Source organism: Phascolarctos cinereus, unplaced genomic scaffold (genome assembly GCF_003287225.1).
Source record: "Phascolarctos cinereus isolate Bilbo 61053 unplaced genomic scaffold, phaCin_HiC Scaffold_5;HRSCAF=322, whole genome shotgun sequence".
NCBI lineage: Eukaryota > Metazoa > Chordata > Mammalia > Diprotodontia > Phascolarctidae > Phascolarctos > Phascolarctos cinereus.
Window position 1 is genome coordinate 280,635,195 of NW_027555958.1, and position 20,816 is coordinate 280,656,010.

Consider the following 20,816-nt stretch of genomic DNA (forward strand, 5'->3'; position numbering starts at 1 on the left):
AAAATGGAATTATTCTTGGGACCTATTCAATTAGTTATACAAGGAAAAAATGCTATAGAAATCACATTTCAATAGGAATCTCCATTAACTCCATTACATTTATAAAGTATTGAACAAAGAATAACTATTAAACTGCAGTGGCATTTCATCTTTGTTAGAGTGACCCTTGATCACACACTACTTGAAAACTTTTTTAACAGTATGTTTAAAATAAGAAAGCTTGATTTTTTTTTCTGTCCTACCAGTTAAGTTTCTGAAATGGGAATAATTATTCATTATTGATTCAAATCAGGTACTTTTTTTTTTAAGGCAGCTTTCCAAATAGCATAGCTTAGGCTGAAACATGTATTCAGTTTCCTCAGCTTTAAAATGAAGGTATTTGACTCCATGAACTTTGAGTTCCTTTCCATCTTTAATTTTCTATGATCCCAATTCTTCTCCTAATTTTTCTGGTTGATCATCTAAATTCATCAAGTAAATGCATGCTATTTTCCCCCAAATGCATTTAATTTTTGTCACACATTTAGAGAATGAAACAGTATCATGGAACTGATTAATTTCTTTTCTTTTTCTTTTTTTCTGAGGCAATTGGGATTAAGTGACTTGCCCAAGGTCACACAGCTAGTAGGTATCAAGTGTCTTGTCTGAGACTGGATTTGAACTCAGATAATCCTGATTCCAGGGCCCGTACTCTATCCACTGCACCACCTAGCTTCCCCTAGAACTGATTATTTTAAATCATTAACATTAAACAAGAAATTGTGCACAAACTTACAAAAAAAGAATCTAGCTAGCATTTTTTTAGTGGTGGAAAGAACTGGAAACGAAGGTGCTTATCAATTGACAGCAACCTCCCTGTAAAAGTGAATGGCAATCCTGATTAGTGGATATTTAAAGAGGAGGTGGGCTAAGAGTTCTCAACTCCTGATTACTTCACCCTTAAGAAGGGGAATGGGGTGGGAAAGGTCAGCTGAGGAAAGAGGCCTGGTCCTGAGATTCATCAGCCTCCAGCAATTTGGGAAAGGAAAACTACCCTATCCTAGCTTAGATTCTCTTTACTGAGCTGGGTAGCTCCAAACTCTAATGAAAGGATCTTTCATAAGGAGTAGCTCCTGGTAAGGTTGACTAGCTCAAGTTAGTTTTTGTTTATGAGATAAATACAGTCCCAAACCAGGCCCTGGGAAGTGATAGAATGTGATCACATTCTAGGTCTTGGAAGTAGTTTTTCTATGTGAGCTAAATTAAAAAGTGGGGATTTTAAACAGAGAAGGGAATATCACAAACTAATATTAACAATCAAATGATACAGCATTAAAATTAATTTTCCTCACTTTGATGACCCTGGAAGAGACAGTGAGTCTGATGGACTTTGTGCAATTCTGCCTCACTTAAATCCAATTCATGCACAAGTCCAGATATCACCCCATGATGTCAATGGTCCTCTTTGAAAAGGAAGGTCAAACAACAATAATAAGACTCAGGGCAGCTAACTGGGGCAGTAGATATAGTGCTGGGCCTAGAGTCAGGAAGGCCTGAGTTCAGATCTGACCTCTGAGTTTTCCTTAACATAGGCCTAGGGGGTAGATTTTAAGAAAATTATTACCACCTAAGAATAAAACAACAGAAAGTCTGTTAGTTACTATCACTTAGCCTCAGGCAAACAGTTAACCTTTGCTTGAGGTAGAACTCCTGTTTCTTGTCCACAAGGCTAGTATGCTTTCCATTATACTCTGCTACTTCTCTATACCTGATGCAATGGAGGAGACTCTGGCCCTTTTAAGCTAAGGTCTTTTCAGGTTCTCACTCTGAGTGAAGTAATACCCATTCAATGTATAGGCCTCTTTAAGAAGTGAGTCAAAGGATGTCCTCTTTAAGTAAAAAAAAATCAAACTGGGAGGAGAAGACCCTCAGGGCTGTTGGCCAAAAGAGAAACAATTATTATTTACATTCACTGGGAGTCAGGAGGGACCAAAAAATCATCATTAAGTGGTGCTTGGGTGTGGACCTATTGTTTTCCAGTCTTGAGCTCCATACTGAATTGGGTTTAAGGCTTGGTGTTTGATAAAGAATTCTAGCCAGTAAACCCAACAGAGGAGAAGGAGAGAGGGAGAGAGAGAGAAAGGGAGAAGGGAAGGAAGAGGGGAAGGGGGAGAGGGAGACCCTGCAAACAAACAGTGGAAGATGCTGGACCTTTAAAACTAAGGTCTTTTCAGGTTCTCACTTTGAGTGAGGTAGCAACCATTCAGTGAATAGGCCTACTTCACTCTGGGCCATTTCTAGCTGGCCTGATGAATATCTGGCCACTGGACCCAGATGGCTCTTCAAGACAAAGTGAGTCTGGTGACCTTTCACAGCCCTCCCTCACTCAAATCAAAGTCAATTTCAAGCCATGTCATCATCGCTCTGATGTCATGGTCCTCTTCAAGAATGAAGGACAAACACAATGACTTGATGACTTTACACTCAGTGAACCTTTATTGAGCAGCTACAAAGACTCAGAATGTCCTTCAGGACTCAACTGAGATCTAGCTTTCTACAAACAGCCTTCCTTACCTGGCCCAGCCTTTTCTATCTAGTTCTTATATAGCATTCATTTAACAATTTATTATATAGCACTTTAGGACATCTCTTTTATTGTGATGAATGTCTGGTTACTTCAGTCTTGTTTGACTTGACAATCTTTTTTTTTTTTTTCAACTTTCAAATATCCATGACTTTTCTCCTCTATTTAACTAGATACTTCTTTTATTTTTTGTATCTCCTAAAGTGGTTAGAACAATATCTTTCTCTCACAGAAGGCCTAATTTTTATATGATGTGATTTAGGATGGATACAGAGAATCAGAATAGTATATGAATACCAATGAAAGTAAATCACAGAATTACTACCGGATGCATAGTTTAGACTACACTACAACTTTGATATGTGTGTCCAGGGAAAAGAAAAACAGTCTAAGATGGATTAAATTCATGTATAGGAAATCCCTAATTGTATAGTTAATGTCAATGTCTAAAAATTGCTTTTATCCTAACAGTGTTGAATAAAACAGACCTCACAGCAAAGGCAAGTTCAAAGGAGGGATCAGGAAGCTCTCAACATAATGACTTTACCATAATAAAATATTTATGATTTTCTATTTCATTCAGGAAACTATTTGAAATGATTGCTGAGTAGATGAAGTTGGCAACAGAAAGTGAATGCTGACATCACTGCTAATTATAATAGTGGAGTAAATATTGAGAAGATCGTTAGAGAATCACAAGACATTTAAACAATAGACATCCCTCCACCTTTGAACTACCATAACAAGCAAAGCTGACAGCTTTATTTGATGGTAAAGCTAGAAAACAAAGACAAAATTCCAATTAATAGTAGGAAACTAGAGTGTTCTACATTTTTATTTGAAAAGCCTTGTCAAGAGTACTAGGCAATTCCAGTTAGGATAGTAATTTCCAAGTGTATAGACAAATCTAGTTTCCCTGAAAGAATGCCTTTAAGCTATGAAGATAAATGGCAAACAGAATTTCAAAAGCAACAAAAATAACTGAGTTCTTCCATCTCATAAAGGAAGGCAGGAATTGATGATGCTTCTATCAATAACTGCTCCAGGGGCACAAGCTTTCTGAAGACAGTGAAGGGAATTTAGGCCAAAATCAGCCTGCCTAGAAACAGGAGATAATACCTAGAAAACCACGCGAAGGCCAGTGTGCCACTTCTAGAAGGAGCTATTCCAGTGATTAAGTATAGCACAGGTAGCTTACTGCACAAGGAAATGTCTGGCCAGAGAAAATAGGGATCTGAGGATGTGTTAGGAAACCAGACTCATGTCAACATGATATGATTTTATTTCCCTAGATGTGGTGGCATGAAGTCATGTACTTCAAGAGATCACCATGCAGGGAAAGTGACAAATCCAACATGGCACATTAGGGAGGCTCAAAAGATACACGGACGGTATAGCAGCAATGGGAGAGGCTTGGGATTAATGTATATTTATCACTCCATTCCCAGGCCAAAACTAGTATTTCTGGTTAGGGTTGTGGAAGAAAGCAAGGCCAGGGAGGCTTGTACCAAAGACTATAGGGAAAAACCTCCTAGACTGCAGCAGAGGCCTAGTACAACCTTGTTCCACTCTAGTACTTCAGTAGAAGATAGGACCTGGGCCTAGCAGCTCCATTCTCCATCCAATAGTGTAGGATGGGATAGAGCCTAGACCTGACACAAAATCCTAACTCAAGAATTGAAGTTATTGATGTGAGCAAACAGAAGGAAACAAATTAGCAATAATGCTCATTATAATAAACAAATAACATGACTTAAATAAATGTCATGATAAAATCTGGAAAAAAAAGAAGATAATTTAAAAAAATTAATCACTTGGATTTTAGAAGGGGAAAAAAAATGGATTGTCTACAAAGACTCCAGAAATAGATGAAAGAAATGAAAAAAAAAATAAAACTGAACCAAGAACTTAATAAAAACAACAATGTGAAACTAGAGCTTAGAGCAAAAAGTGGGAAACCTTACCCAAATAACTGATACCCTGAAAAACAGAATGGAGAAAACAGAACTCAATGGTTTAATGAGAAAATAAGAAATAATAGAGCATATTCAAAAGATTGAATAATAAAACCTAGTAGAAATGTGAAATATCTACTGTCAAAATCTCTTTACCTGGAAAACAGGATGATTACAAAGAATTAAAAATCACTAGATTCATGCCTATCAATTTGGGAATGGCTGAACAAGTTGTGGTATATGATTGTGATGGAATACTACTGTGCTATAAGAAATGATGAGCAGGATGCTTTCAGAAAAAAACTTAAAAACATTTACATGAACTGAGGCAAAGTGAAGTGAGCAAAACCAGAAATATTGTATCATGATCAACTATGTATGACTTAGTTGATCTCAGCAATACTATGATCCAAGACAATTCTGAAGGACTTATGATGAAATAATACTATTCAAATGCAAAGAAAGAACTAACGAAGTCTGAATGTAGATCAAAGACCACTTTAACTCTTTATTTTTCTTGCATTTGTTGGGGGGGAAGGGTGACTTCTTTCACAACATGACTAATATAGAAATATGTTTTGCATGACTATACATGTAATACCTATATCAAATTGCTTGCCTTCTCATTGAGGAGGCAGGGAGCATGAGAGAGAATCTGGAACTCAAAATCAAAAAAAAATGTTAAACATTGTTTTTATATGTAATTGGAAAAAATAAAATATTTGAAAATGAAAAAAAGTTTAAAAATCATTACATTCTTTGAAAACTATAATGAAATAGAATCTCAGATACTTTGTTTCAAGAAATCACAAATGAAACCTTCCCACATTTATCATATTGTTGTTGTTCAGTTGTTTCAGTTATGTCTGACTTTTCAAGAGCTTATTTTGGGTTTCCTTGGCAAATACACTAAAGTGGTTTGCCCTTTACTTTCCTAGATCATTTTACACATAAGGAAACTGAAGCAAACAAGATTAAGGGACTTTCTCAGGGTAAGTGGTAAGTGTCTGAGGTCAAATCTAAACTCATGGGGTAAGTTTTCCTGCCTTCAGACCTGGCAGTCTATCCACTGTGTCACCTAGCTACCCTACATCTACCAGAACCAGGAGATAAACTGAAAATAGCAAGAATTCACTGATCACCTCCTGAAAGAAACCCCAAACTGAACATACTTAGAAATGTTAAAGCACAAATTCAAAGTTTTGGGGCAAGAGAGAAGTATTGCAAGCAGACAAGGAAATAAGAGACCAAATACCTCGGAACCATAATCAGGATTACAAAAGACTTAAGGGCAATTTCAATAAAGAAAAAAAAAATCTTGGAATTTTAATTTATCCTACAAGCTCTGTTTAATTTTACTGAGGACAAAATTATAAACTTTTAATAAAGCATGATTGCCAAGTGTTCCTATTTATAGGCTTTGAAAGCATAGGACTTCTAGGGCTGTATCCCAAAGAGATCATACAAATGGGGAAAGGATCCACATGTACTCTTTTTGTGGTGGTGAAGAATCGGAAATTAAGAGGATGCCCATCAATTGAGGATTAGTTGAACAAGTTGTGGTATATGAATGTAATGGAATACTATTGTGCTATAAGAAATGATGAACAGGCTGACTCAGAAAAACCTGGAAAGACTTGTATGGTCTGATGCTGAGAGAAGTGAGCAGAACCAGGAGAGTGTTGTACACAGTAACAAACACATTGTATGATAACTAACATTGATAGACTTAACCTTTCTCAGCTCAACTGAGAGATGAGCACGGGGTCCCAGATGCAGTTCCCTGAGAGCACAGCCCTGGGGAGGCTGCCTCCTGAACTTCCAGCCAACAGAATGGGGGGGAATGGAGTGGCTGATCAGAGAGGGATTGCAGGGATCTCTTTGCCAGTGCTGAGGCAAGAATACCTTGCTTTGCCCATGCATGGATGTGTGTCACAGTTCTGGGTGGCAGTCCTGGGGTAAGGAGGAGTGCTGATGTGGTGGAGCTTGTAGTGGCTGTAGGGAAGAAACCCTCCTCACAGTTACAGGACAGAAAGGAGTGCTTGTGGTCACTAATAGACCAAAGCACAGGCCAGGAAAGAAGTAAACACCTCACCCCTTATCATACCACCTTGGAAGAACTGAAAATTTACAGACACTACAAGCATCTCTGAAAACAGCTGTACAAAGCCCTGAAGCTTGGGACAGTACATTCACCACATTGGAAGTAGCCTTTTACCTTAACAAAGTGTTTAAAACTCAAGTAATTACCCTGGATCATGAGCAAGCAACACAAAAAGAGTCAGACTGTATTATCTTACTTTGGTGACAAAGAAGATCAAAATATACAACTAGAAGAACACAACAAAGTCAAAGATCCTACATCCAAAGCCTCCAAGAAAAATATGAATCAGTCCCAGGCCTTGGAAGAGCTCAAGAAGGATTTTGAGAAGCAAGTAAGAGAAGTAGAGGAAAACTGGGAAGAGAAACGAGAGTGATGCAAGAAAATCATGAAAAACAAGTCAACAGCTTGCTAAAGGAGACCCAAAAAAAACCTGAAGAAAATAACACCTTAAAAAATAGCCTAACCCAAATGGCAAAAGAGGTCCAAAAAGCCAATGAGGAGAAGAATGCTATCAAAAGCAGAATTGGCCAAATGGAAAAGGAAGTTCAAAGGCTTACTGAAGAAAATACTTCCTTAAAAATTAGAATGGAGCAATTGGAGGCTGGTGACTTTATAAGAAATCAGGACACTATAAAACAAATCCAAAAGAATGAAAAATTAGAACAATGTGAAATATCTCATTGGAAAAACAACTGACCTGGAAAATAGATCCAGGAGAGAATTTAAAAATTATTGGACTATCTGAAAGCCATGATCAAAAAAAGAGCCTAGACATCATCTTTCAAGAAATTATCAAGGAAAACTGCCCTGATATTAGAACCAGAGGGCAAAATAGAAATTGAAAGAATCCACTGATCTCCTCCTGAAAGCAATCCCCAAAGGAAAACTCCTAGGATTATTGTAGCCAAATTCCAGAGTTCCTAGGTCAAGGAGAAAATATTACAAGCTGGCAGATAAAATAAAAACAATTCAAGCATTGTGGAAACACAATCAGGATAACACAAGATTTAGCAGCTTCTACATTAAAGGACCGCAGGGCGTGGAACATAGTATTCTAGAGGGCAAAGGAGATAGGATTAAAACTAAGAATCACCTACCCAGCAAAACTGAGTATAATCCTTCAGGGGAAAAAATGGTCATTCAGTAAAATAGGGGACTTTCAAGCATTCTTGATGAAAAGACCAGAGCTGAATAGAAATTTGACTTTCAAATACAAGACTCAAGTGGAACATGAAGAGGTAAACAGGAAAAAGAAATCATAAGAGACTTATTAAGGTTGAACTGTTTACATTCCTGCAAGGAAAGATGATATTTATAACTCATGAAACCTTTGTCAGTATTAGGGTAGTTGGAGGGAAAAATTATATGTATGTATGTAGGTATGTATAGATAGATAGATAGATAGAGAGATAGAGAGATAGATAGATAGATAGATAGATAGTGGAGGGCACAGAGTGAGTTGAAGATAAAGGGGTCATATCTGGAGAATAAAATTAAGGATGGAGAGGATTATATTGGAGAAGAGAAAGGGAGAGGTAGAATGGGGTAAATTATCTCACACAAAAAAACAGAAAAAAAAGTTCTTACAGTGGAGGGGAAAAGGGGAAGGTGAGAGGGAATGAGGGAATCTTATTCTCATAGGATTTGGCTTAAGGAGGGAATAACATACACATTTAATTGGGCATGGAAATCTGTCTTACCCTACAGGAAAATAGGGGGAGAAGGGGACAACAGAGCAGGGGGATGATAGAGAGGATGGCAGATTGAGAAAGGGGGTAATTAGAATCAAACAATTCTGAGGAGGGACAGGGTCAAAAGAAAGAATAGAATAAGTGGGGGTGGGATAGGATTAAGGGAAATAGAGTTAGTTTTTCACAACATGTCTACTATGGAAGTGTCTTGCACAACTGCACAACTATAACCTATATTGAATTGCTTGCCTTTTCAATGAGGGTGGGTGGGGAGGGAGGAAGGGAGAAAATTTGGAACCCAAAGTTTTAAAAACACAATTTTCTTTCACTCCCCCAAAAACTCAATTCCCTCCAAAAGAAGGGATCAGGGCAACAGGACACTCCCCTTCCCATCATCAAATCTTTCCTACATTTTCTCTCATCCTTTCCACTTCGCCAATTTCTGTCTTGGCCTCTTCCCCCTCCCACTTCTTAAGTTTCAGTTTTGTGTTGTACTTGCTGTTTTTTTTCCGATTGAAAAGATGATGCCCCCAAACCCAAAAATAAACAGGAAATGAGGAAAAATTGTTTGAAGAATTTTCACAAGGAAAAAGAATTGGATTGTTTTTTCTTCTGTTTGTTGCAAGAAAGTAAAAACCAAGAGCAATGCTTAGAAGCATCGGAGATAGATTTAGGTTCCATGTGGAGGGGGTGGGATATTTCCAACAATAAGACCTGGCCAAAATTGAAATAGCTTACCTTAGGAAGTGTTGAGTTTCCCTTCATTGAAGGGCTTCAATCAGAATGGAGGACCATTTGACATGTATGTAACAGTGGGATTTCCTTTTGGATATGGGTTGGACTGGCTAACTGTTAAGGTCCCTCACAACTCTAACATTTTGTGTTTCTATGAAAACTTTTCAAAGTTTCAACTGTCTGGGCAGTTTGTCAGCAGAGATTTCCATTATTTTTTACTTTATTTCTTTAAGTGCCACCATTCCTATGTTATGTCCTGCTCAATAAATTACCACAATCTTTTCTCCCACAAAAAACTTTGCAGTTGTAATGCATTCCTTTCACTCTTTTGGAGTTTGTCTTCAAATGTCTGAAGTAGCCCTCACTTTAGTAACATTTATCATGTTTAAAACATCAACTTTGTATGCTTTAATTGTTAAATGAAAATCACATTCTTTATTATGACAAAAATTATCTAGAAAACCATAACAGAATTAATGTAATTTCTGCATCACATTGATAAAGGAGAGAAAGAATGTCTTCAAAGTAACAGTCTACTTTCCAAACTCTAGAGGTAATTAAAGTAGATAACTTCTTAAATGATATGATTTTAAGTACTTGCAAATAGATTCTTTCTCATTCTTCTTTACATACACACACAGCATTCTTGCCACCACCACCGTAACTGAACATATTATCAATACTTCAGCATGAATGCATTTCTCAGATTGGTTTTCTAACTGCCACTAACTTTGAGCAACTTTCTGAAAAATAAGGGACAAAATATTTCAATACATCAAAAGAGCTGTAATTTTATAGCATGTACCATTATATCCCCTCCATGCCATAGTAGACTTCATAACTTGTCGTGACCCAAAATCTTCAGCATATGGTGACCAGCCTTAATATGATGAACTTTTTCTCAAATACCAAGGCAGAACAGCTGAGTAGACTCATTTGCCAGGCTCATTTCAAGCTTTTTCAACATGCTGTACCCTTTGAGGCTTTTATCTCTGCTGAACTAGACTTCAGGAATCATTTTGTAATGCACAACCAGAACAGGACTTTAGTGGAAGACACATATAATAGGTAAGTACTAGTAGAGAGGAGAGTGAGAAGAGAGGTCTAGAGTTAGGGCACTGTCCATACAATAAAAGTGACCCAAAAAAATGAAAGAGAATGAATCACAACTGTATGGATTCCTGGGCAATCAGAAGGGAAATGATGCCTTAGACGCTTTGGGAGACGGGTTGACAGCAGGAAAAAAAAAAGAGAATGTTGACAAAATGGGATATTACCCTGAAAATTGCAAATTGCCCTACCTTCATTATTTTGCCTATGCCTGGCCATTTCTATAAGTCAAAAGGACTCTGTGGCAAAGAAGAGAAATGTCTAAATTTACTTAGATGAGAAAAAAAAAGGTTCATAATCATGGATACACAAAGAACTTTTGCTTCTGAGGTTGTATAATCCCCTACAATAATAGCTAAAGCTCATAGTGAGAATGAAATTAGGAATAGCAATACACTGTTTCAAAGTGACCTTTAAATTGCATAATTCTGTATGGAGAATACTTTATTCCATCTTACTGGTTTTGAAATGGCATGCTTAAATGGCAAAAGTTATTTTTATAAATGCTGTCTCAAATCTTTCCATGGCTAAGTTATTCCTGCCACTTCTCATTTTACGCTTGACCTGCAGGAGTGTGTATGGTTTGAGTAGTAAGTGGTAGTATAAGGAAATTGAGTAGTAAGTGGTAGTATGAGGTAATTATGCAATACAAAGGATGAAGGAGAAGCTATTATCTTTTCCTTTCATGCTTCTTTTGTCTAAATTCAAAGCTCAATTCATGTGTCACCTCCCCATGAAACCTTCTTTGGTCTCCCCCAAGTTACTAGCTCCTTCATAATTTTCCTTTTACATAATTTACATAATTTTTCCTTCTCCAGGCACATATTATGCCCACCAAGCATGATATAAGCTCCTTGAAGGCCAACATTCTGTGTTTTTATATTCCATGGACCTATCAATGTGTCTTGCACATTGCAAGTTCTTAGTAAGTGTTTGCTTAAATAGTTAAATTTCTTTCACAAGAACAAAATGCAACAAGCAGAAATTCAATTTATTTGAATTCATATATGTCAATTATGTTTTCAGTACTGAGCTAGGGTGCTAAGGATACAACAAAAATATTCCCTGACCTCAAGGAATATTCTATTGTGTGGGTAGGGGACACTGTGAACATGGATAGGGAAATAAAATAAAACACAAAGTGATTTCAGGTGATAGGGAAGTCTAAAAACTGGGAGAATCAGAAAATACTTCCTTCAGGAGGTGACAGTAGCTGAGCCTTAAAGGTATCTAGAGCATCTATGAAGTGAAGGTGAGGAAGGAGAGCATCCCAGGAATAAGGAATAGACTGAGTAAAAGGTGTGGAAGTGAAAGACAAAATGGCATAAGTGGAGAATAACAAATATGCTAGTTTGATTGGAAAATAAGATGGCAGAGAGAGACTAAAATATAATCAGCCTATGAAGACCTGCTGGAGCCAGATACGACTGACTTTAAATTAGAAAAAAAAACAGTTTCTTGTTGAATTTAATTACCTTCCTTCCACCAGAAGTCACTTATTGGACTCTTTCACTATAAATGCTCTGCAGAATCACTGAAAGTGGGCTGCATTTCATTGTATTTCAATTGAAAACTAAATTAACTTTCAAATTCAAATTTATGCCAGTTATGTTTCCAAAGGAAAAGAGAGTAACTAGTTGAGCAATTGACCAATTATCCCCAGAATAAATTTGAACATGTCATACTTCCCTTCTCAGTAAGAGTTTTTCACTCTTTTCTCCAGCTCTTCCATGCATCCTCATTATTAATGCTTTCAATAATAACTGAACATCTACCCTTGGGTATGCACTGACGGATTAATTTAGTGCAGTGTCTTCCTTCAGGGAGCTTATAGTCTAGTAAGTGAGATAAACGTGTGTACAAAGCACTATGATATAGGACAACATGTCATGAGGGAGAGGAGGTAGCATGATATAGTAGAAAGGGAGGATCTAGAGTTGTAGAACCTTGGTTCAAACTTTGGCTCTGGCACCTGCGTGATGTTGGGGAGGTTACTTAACCTTTCTGAACTTCATTTTTTTTTCTCACCTGTAAAACAATCAGGTAAAACTAGGTGAATAATTTCTAATGTCTCTTCTAGCTTTAAATCTAGTACTCTATCTCAGCCTATAGGCCCCAACAAACAATCAGCACTACTTTCACATGCCTCCCAAGCACGATTACAATGTAATTGGGAAATACTTAACAAAATTAATAAAAAAAAATAGAATAGAATATTGATAGTATTAATATATCTGGAGAATTAGGAGGAAGTTAGGTGGCTGAATGGTCAGAGCCTAGAGTCAAGAAGATCTGAGTGTAAATCTGACCTCAGACACTTACTAGCTCTGTGACCTTGGCCAAGCCATTTAGACTCCATTTGCCTTAATCCACTGCAGAAGGACATGGCAAAGCATTCCAGTATCTTTGCCAAGAAAACTTTATGGACAGGATGACCCTTGGGGTCACAGTCAGACACAACTGAATGACTGAACAGTAACAATGCTAATACGTGGCTTTCTAAGTTAAGGATCCTTACCTATAGTTTAGCGGCTCTGTTTCTGATTGAGTTTGACACCACTACTTTACAATTTGCATTTAATGAGAATTCAGAAGATACAGGTGTATGACTTTGTCAGTTATTCTAGGGTTGATAGTTTCAGATGATCGTATTATGATTCACGTTGGCTATTCACAAATGAGAGAACAACTTTTGGAGTGAAGTCCTTATTTACAATCCTTGCCATTCACATATTTCCTTCATGTGACACAGTAAATACTGTTATTGTGTAGTATGAAATAGCCGCAATTTACCCTCATTCCTCTGAAATAGATAAATACTGGAATTATTTGCTAAAAAGCTAATCCGAAGTCCCAAACACAAAATGCTAGCCTCTAATTCAGGCATGCATTGCTCCTCTGTATGTCTTACACGAAGATGTCCCACATACAGAATTAATATATGTTCTATACCTATACAGATGACTCTGGAGGAGAGAGTGAGGCTAACACCTTTGCACAGCTCTGCCCCTCTCACATCCCATTCATGTGGAAGTCAAGACAACCACCGTCGTGACATCATCGGTTCTCTCCAAGAATAAAGGGCCAAGAGCACCACCAAACAACATCAACAACAAGCAGATATCCAAATTAACACTAAGGAGGGAATCATGTTAATGAACCCCTTCAGAAACCCCTTGACTGCCTGGAATGAGGAAAAAAAAATCAGGATGACTGATCAAAATGTATCTCTTATCTCTTCTATACTTTCTACTCCAACAGTCACAATTACCTCTCATTGCCTCTTGCTTAGGATATTTTTTTTCTGTTGATCAATTTATTTTTAGTTTTCAATATTCACTTCCATAAACTTTTGAGTTTTAAATTTTCTCCCCTTCTCTCTCTACCTCCCTCCGCAAGATAGCATGCAATCTGATATATTGACTGAGATATTTTAATGACCTCTTAACTGCTTGTCTTGTCACTCATCCCTCTTCTCTTTTAGTCCTTCCTGTACCCAATTTTCACATTAGATTTTTCTAATTCAATGCTCTAATCATGTACACTGGAAATTTTCAGTGATTTGTTTTCCTGCTAAATGAATGCAGAATAAATAATTCTTATTTGTAGAGGGCTGTAATGTTTTCTTCAGATCAGGTCTGTGAGGAAATAACATGATGAGCTAGAGAAAGTCACAAGGATTTAGAGAACAAGAACCTGAGTTTAAATGCTGCTGTGTTACCATCTGTGTGACATTGGACAAGACCAACTCCTCCTAGGTTGCAGTAGCCTCATCTCTAAAATGAGAGTATTGGACTAGATGGCCTCTTGGTTGCTTTCTACCTCTACATCCATGATCTCTATTTTATACCAGAGGAAACTGAGCTAAGTATAAAGTGATTTGCCTGAGGTTCACACAGCTAGAAAGTGTCACAGGAAGAATTCAAGTCCAATGTTTTTATTTTTATTTTTTTAAACTCTAAATGCAGTCCAAATCCAGTGCTTTTTACAGTTTGGCCCTAGCCTACTTTTCCAAACTTATCTCCCATTATTCTTTCACAGGAACTCAGTGATGTTGCCTAACTGTACTACTTGTTCTCAACATATCCTGGACTTTTCTCATTTCTATGCTTTGACTTATAGTGTTATCACTCCTGTCATCTCTTCCTTGCCCACCAGTCAGAAGTGATTCTTTTCCTTCTTTTTTCCCTTTAGACTATGAGTTCCTTGAGAGTAAGAACTGTTTTTGTTTTGTTTTGTTTCTGCCTTTGTATTCCCAGTGCTTAGTACAGTGCCTGCCATATATTAGACATCTGATAAATGGTAGTTAATTTGACTTGGTTCCTTAAGTGCAGGATTCCATTAAAAAAAAGAAATCTTTTTATCCCATCAGCACCCAAATACAATATTTTGCACATAGTAGGCTCCCAATAAATGTTTTTAAAATGAATATTATACAGTTAATTCTAAGCTAGGAATCTCTTGATTCTAAATCTTTTACCAAGGGAAGTAATGCAATCTCTTGCTTTGTAAATTTGCAAGCACCTATGTTTCTGGAATAAATTAGGTACCATCTGGTCTAGAAATAAAATTGACAAGATGTCTCTTTGACGTCCTACCCAGTCTCATAATCTTGCGATCCCATTATGTATAAATAAGCGATTTTGTAAATAACACTGAAATGTTAACAAAAGTCAAGTCCTGCTTTAAGGAATTCCAAAAGATTGTCTTGGTACTTTTGATATATTATGATTTAATTGTGTCAAATATGGTTTAAAATGACTAGTCCATTAGATGTAGCCTGAAATTCATTTTGTAATGGAAAGGTTTCAAATATAATTGTATTTAACCTGATGATGAATACATTTGAGTTTAAGGAAACAGTATCAAACTAATCTGACGTGTTAGATATGAACACTGTGGTTTGAGGTGTAGGTGAAAAAGAATTTATTTTTTACTAAATAAGGACTATGAGTAACCCATTCTCTCTCTGACCTCAGCTGCTCATCCTCAAAAAAAGGGACTTTAGGTAAACTCTAAAGTTTTGTTGTTGTTGTTGTTGTTTTTCCAAATCTATATCTATTTCCATTTTATGAAACTGTAATTTGAATCTGACACAGAAGAGCATTTCCATGGACTACAAATTAACAAAAATAGTCAACATTTATACAGTCCTTTAAGGTTTGCAAAATGCTTTACATTTGTTAACTTATTTGATCCTCGAAATAATTCTGTGTTGTTATTGTCCTCATTTTACCAATGAAGAAAGTGAAGCAGAGAAAGGTTAAGATTGCACAGGGTTACCCAATTAACTCAGGTCATCCTGATTCTAAGTACTTTGCTTTATCTGTTGAGCTCTAGAACTTAAAATAATGATATTAGCAGTAGTAGTAGTAGTAGTAATAATCATAATAATAATATAATTAATATATAAAATAAATTCATATTTAAAATTTTGCTGTGTTAAAATATCAGGAGACTGTTAGCCTAAAAGGAGACTACCCTCCCTGCTTCACTAAGGATCTCAGTGACCTTTAATCTAGTTCTGAAAGTGATCTTTTGGCAAAGTTGAAATTATTTGGTTCCAAGCTTGACTGATTTATGGGGATTTGGAATTACTCTTGGCACTGAGTGTGACTGCATAATCATATCCAAGCTTCTGTGAAAGCTTTTGTTTCCATGATCATGGGAAGCTGCCAAAACCAGGAACCACCAAGACTGAGTGAACTCTCGTCATTTCAGATAGAGCTGAGGTCAATGTCACTACGCCCTTAAAAGCTAATTAGACATTGAAATCACCACCAGTCCACGTGCCCAAGGCCTAAAATATCCCTGAGCTAGGTGAAGTCATGATGCTTTTCAGTTGTGAGGGCAACTAGAATTCTCTAGCCTACTCACATTAAACCTATTAGACAAAGTATAGAAAATGAGACCTTCTATATAGACAGTGCCCAAAAAATGGTGGGCCTCCCAAATAGAAAGGCGTAAATTATTCAGTATAAACTCATGATTTGGGGGCAAAATATGTATTTTTAAATTTATTTTGATTTACCAACAATCACTTCTATAAGCTTTTGAGTTTTAAATTTTTATCCTCCTCTCTCCCCAAGATGGCACGCAATATAGGCTATACATATACATTCCTATTAAATATATTTTCACATTAGTGATGTTGTAAGGAAGAATTAGAACCAATAGGAGGAACCACAAGAAAGAGAAAACAAAGCAAAACAGAAGAAAAAATAGCAAATAATCGGTTTCAATCAAAATTATGTATTTTAATTACCTGATATTTCAAATCCTCCTCAGAATGACCTTATCAAATTAACATAGTCCAATAAGATGACATGTTTTTCTTACCTCCTTCCTCTAATTCCTTCACTTGCAAGAAAAGAAGAGATGATATTAGTACCATGCAAGGAACACTGAATTTGAAGGAACTCAGGACCCAGAAATATTCCAATTCTAGCTCCACCACTTAATTCTTGTATAACTTGAGGGAATCATTGCGCCTTAATTTAATCATCTACAGAATGAAAGGGAGGGACTAAGGTCCATTCTAGATCCATGACCCTATTGCCCTATCTAAACAGAAAAATTAATATCTCAGCTGAATTAAAGAGATGGTACTTGAAATAGTACTGGTGCATTCAATATTCAGCAAGTGCAAAGTTGAAAGATTCATATTAAAATAAAATAATAATTTTAAAAAAGATTACTGTAGGTTTCTTTTTTGAAATAGCAAATTACTGTAATGGGATGAAATGTTTCAAGTTTTGAAAATTTATTTTGAACAGAACTTTTCTTTTTTTTCTTTTTTAAAAAAATTTTTATTTAAAAAAAAGTTTTTTCCCATATGCTTTTGAGTTGAAAATTCTTCTCCCTTTTCCTCCCCCCCACCCTCCCTAAGATGGCGCACAATCTGACATAGACTTTACATTTACATACCCATTAAACATATTTCCACATTAGTGAAGTTGTAAGTAAAAATTAAAACCAATAGGAGGAACCACCAGAAATCTGAAACAAAGCTCAACAGAAGGTAAAAATAAGTGACAGCGATTTGACTTCCATAGTTCTTTCTTTGGATGTGGACAGCATTTTCAATCCCGAGGCCTCTGGAAATGTCTTAGATCCTCGTAATGCTGAGAAGGGTTCAGTTTAACATTCTTAGTCATTGCATAATGTGGCTGTTATTGTGTACAAAGTCCTCTTGGTTCTGCTCACTTCACTCAACATCAAGACATATAAGTCTTTCCAGGTTTTTCTGAAGTCAGCCTGTTCATCATTTCTTATAGCACAATAGTATTCCATTACATTCATATACCACAACTTGCTCAGCCATTCCCCAACTGATAAGCATCCTCTCAATTTCCAATTCGTTGCCACCACAAAAAGAGCTGCTATGAATATTTTTGCACATGTGGATCCTTTTCCCATTTGTTTGATTTCTTTGTGATATAGCCCTAGAAATGCTATTGCTGAATCAAAGGGTATGCATATTTTTGTAGCCCTTTGGGCATAGTTCCAAATTGTTCTCCAAAATGGTTGGATCATTTAGCAACTCCACCAACAATGTATTAGTGTTCCAACTTTCCCACATCCTCTCCAACATTTATCATTTTCCTGTTTTGTCATGTTGGCCAATCTGATAGGTGTGATGTGGTACCTCAGAGTTGTTTTGATTTGCATTTCTCTAATCAATAACGATTTAGAGCATTTTTTCATATGACTATAGATGGGTTTTATTTCTTCATCTGAGAACTGTCTGTTCATATCCTTTGACCATTTATCAATTGGGGAATGGCTTGTGTTCCAACAAATTTGTCTTAATTCTCTATATATTTTAGAAATGAGGCTTTTATCTGAGAGACTGGTTGTAAAAATTATTTCCCAATTTTCTGCCTTCCTTCTAATCTTAGTTGCATTGGCTTTGTTTGTGCAAAAACTTTTCAATTCAATGAAATCAAAATTATCCATTTTGCTTTTCATAATGTTCTCTATCTCCTGTTTAGTCATGAATTCTTCTGCACAGAACTTTTCACGAGCATTCCAATTATACAAAGTATAGTCCAGCTACTAGACTGTAAGTTTCTTGAGAATAGGATCTATTTTTTGCTTTTCTTTGTATCTCCAGTGCTCAGCACAGTGTTGGGCACATAGTAGGTACTTAATAAAAGCTCATGGACTCTCTGACAGTAATATTTCTTGATACAACTTTAATTCACCAATAAAATATTTTTGATAAATAAGTTACTATTTTTCTATTTTTTTAATGTTTAGCATGGGCATAACACTGTATTTGATGTGGTTCAATTTTTAGTGTAGCTTCCATGATATAAAATCTCCATTTAAAAAAAAATTCAGTGGTCAGCTTTGACTATGTACTACTCTGGATGCAAAGCTTCTTACCACACTATCTATGTCCACATCTCACCAATACAGAAAAAAAAAATATCTTTCACACGACATACATCAGTAAAAATCCACCTTTTTAGAGGAGCACATTCTGACTGATAGGAGATATGAATATCCAGTCCATTCTTCTTTTTCCACCTGAACACCAATCTAGTGAGCGATGTTCCATAAACTTCTTCCTCACCCTCCCAAAAATAAGACGGAAAAGAGGAGAAAAAAGAAAAACAGTGGAAATATCAGAGAAAAAATAGAATTTACTTGAAATATATTTTCTGACTGGTTTATAACTGGAATTGGTGTAGGAGACTCAATGTAAATATTCAGAAACTAGAGAGCAGCATGGTTCATCAGTCTATTTATGAGTTACCCAGCATGATATGAAAAGTATATGTCAGAGGCAAAGTTAAACCTCGGATATCCTGGGTCTAAGGGTGGCCCTTTAGATAGATGGGTAGATAAACAGATAGATGAAGCATTTATTAAATACCCACTATGTTCCAAATGCTGTGTTTGGTGCTGTGGTTAAAAATAGAAACTAAAAATAGTCACTAAGCTTAAGAAGCTAATATTCTAATGTGAGAAAACAACACATAAAAGGAAGCTGGAAAGTGGAGATTTTATGGGAGGCAAAGAAAAGTTTTCCCCCAGCTGGTTAGGGAGAAGGTGGAAAAGTCTGGAAGATGAGGAACAGAGACAGTAGGGAAGTGCTCATGGCCTGGGCACATGATGAAATGACAGAGAAAGCCAGGGGCTCTCCAATCAGAAGAGAGAGATGTAGGGTGGAGTCATCTCCAGGGAGAGAAGGTTGTTGTCAAAGAGGTTGAAAAGTCCTCTAGCTATTGCACTGAGGTGCCTCATAAAACAATACATGATATAATGAATTAAATCATATTGGACTTTATAAAGCTGGAAAGTGGACTCATTAAAAAATTGACATATTACTTGGCTTGTTTTCTTGACCTGGTTTCTTCAGCTGAACTGAGGAAAAATGGAAAAAGTGCTGAACTGAGAGTAATTCATATTGGTTTTATTCTTGTGTTTCCTTCTTATTAGCTGTGACATAATGGGCAGGTCACTAAACCTTTCTGAGTCTCAGCTTTATTTTTTTGTAAAATTGAGAGATTACAAACTTGCAAAAGAGGCAATGTGACATAGCAGATTGAGTACTGAAGTTGGAGTCATGAAAATCTGGTTCTCAATCTTGCCTATGAAACTTATTAGTTGTGTGAACTTGGGTAAATTGCTTTTCTCCTTGGACTCCAATCAATCCTATAGGGTTTACTTACTGGGTCATGGATGGGTCATGATCTGCATTGGTCCAAATTCTCAATGCTGGGAGTTATATAAATGGATGAAATCACAGCTCCCTCTGCTAACAATCACCCCACGGGTCACTCTTATTTATCTTTTTAAATTAATTTCATTTCTAAATCTATGTTTTCTCTCTCCTCCTCGATGAGCCACTTCTTATAACAATTACAATATTTCTTAAAAGGAGGAAGGGAGAAGTAGTTTAGCAACACCAAAAAATAGTTCAACTGAATCTGACAGTTTATATAGTACTCTATATTCATAGTACCCCACTTTTGAGGAAGTTCTCTACCTATGAGGGGAAGGGACTTCATTTTCCTAATTCTTCTCCTAGCCAAGTTTGGTTAATAAAATCACACAGAGTTCAGTTTATTTATATTTTTATTGAGGAAAGTAGTTTGTAAACTTTAAAATACTATATAAACATGAGCTACTGGGATTACACCAAAGGGATTTATTTCTTAATCAGTTAATGCTTTATGGCTTGCTCCATTGGACAAATCCTATTTAGTTATCACTACATGGCAATTATTCTGCTGATGACATTTATTTATAAAGTCTCTGATATATCATTTTCCTTTCTGTGCCTTTGAGGACTTCACTGTAGGCTCTTAATTGTAAAGGAAGCAAGCGTTTGACTGGACCAGAGTGAAATAGTTTACTTTCAAGGATGACTTTTCTCCACTCCACACACCCACAGGGTACAATTTTTGGAATGTGCCCTTTAAACAGGCCCTGTCCTTTCACTGAATTGCTGGTCCACTGCCAACCTTTCTAGCACTCTAAAAGCAAACTATAATTGGCATTTTGCTTGGCCTAGGGAGTCAGTTGATTTCTTTACTATCTTTCCTAGTCACCCAAACTATCAGATATCTTGGCAGTTGGCAAATGGAAATTGGGGCTTAGGTATGTCACATAAAATCTGTTGAAGGAATATTTTACTTTAGGAA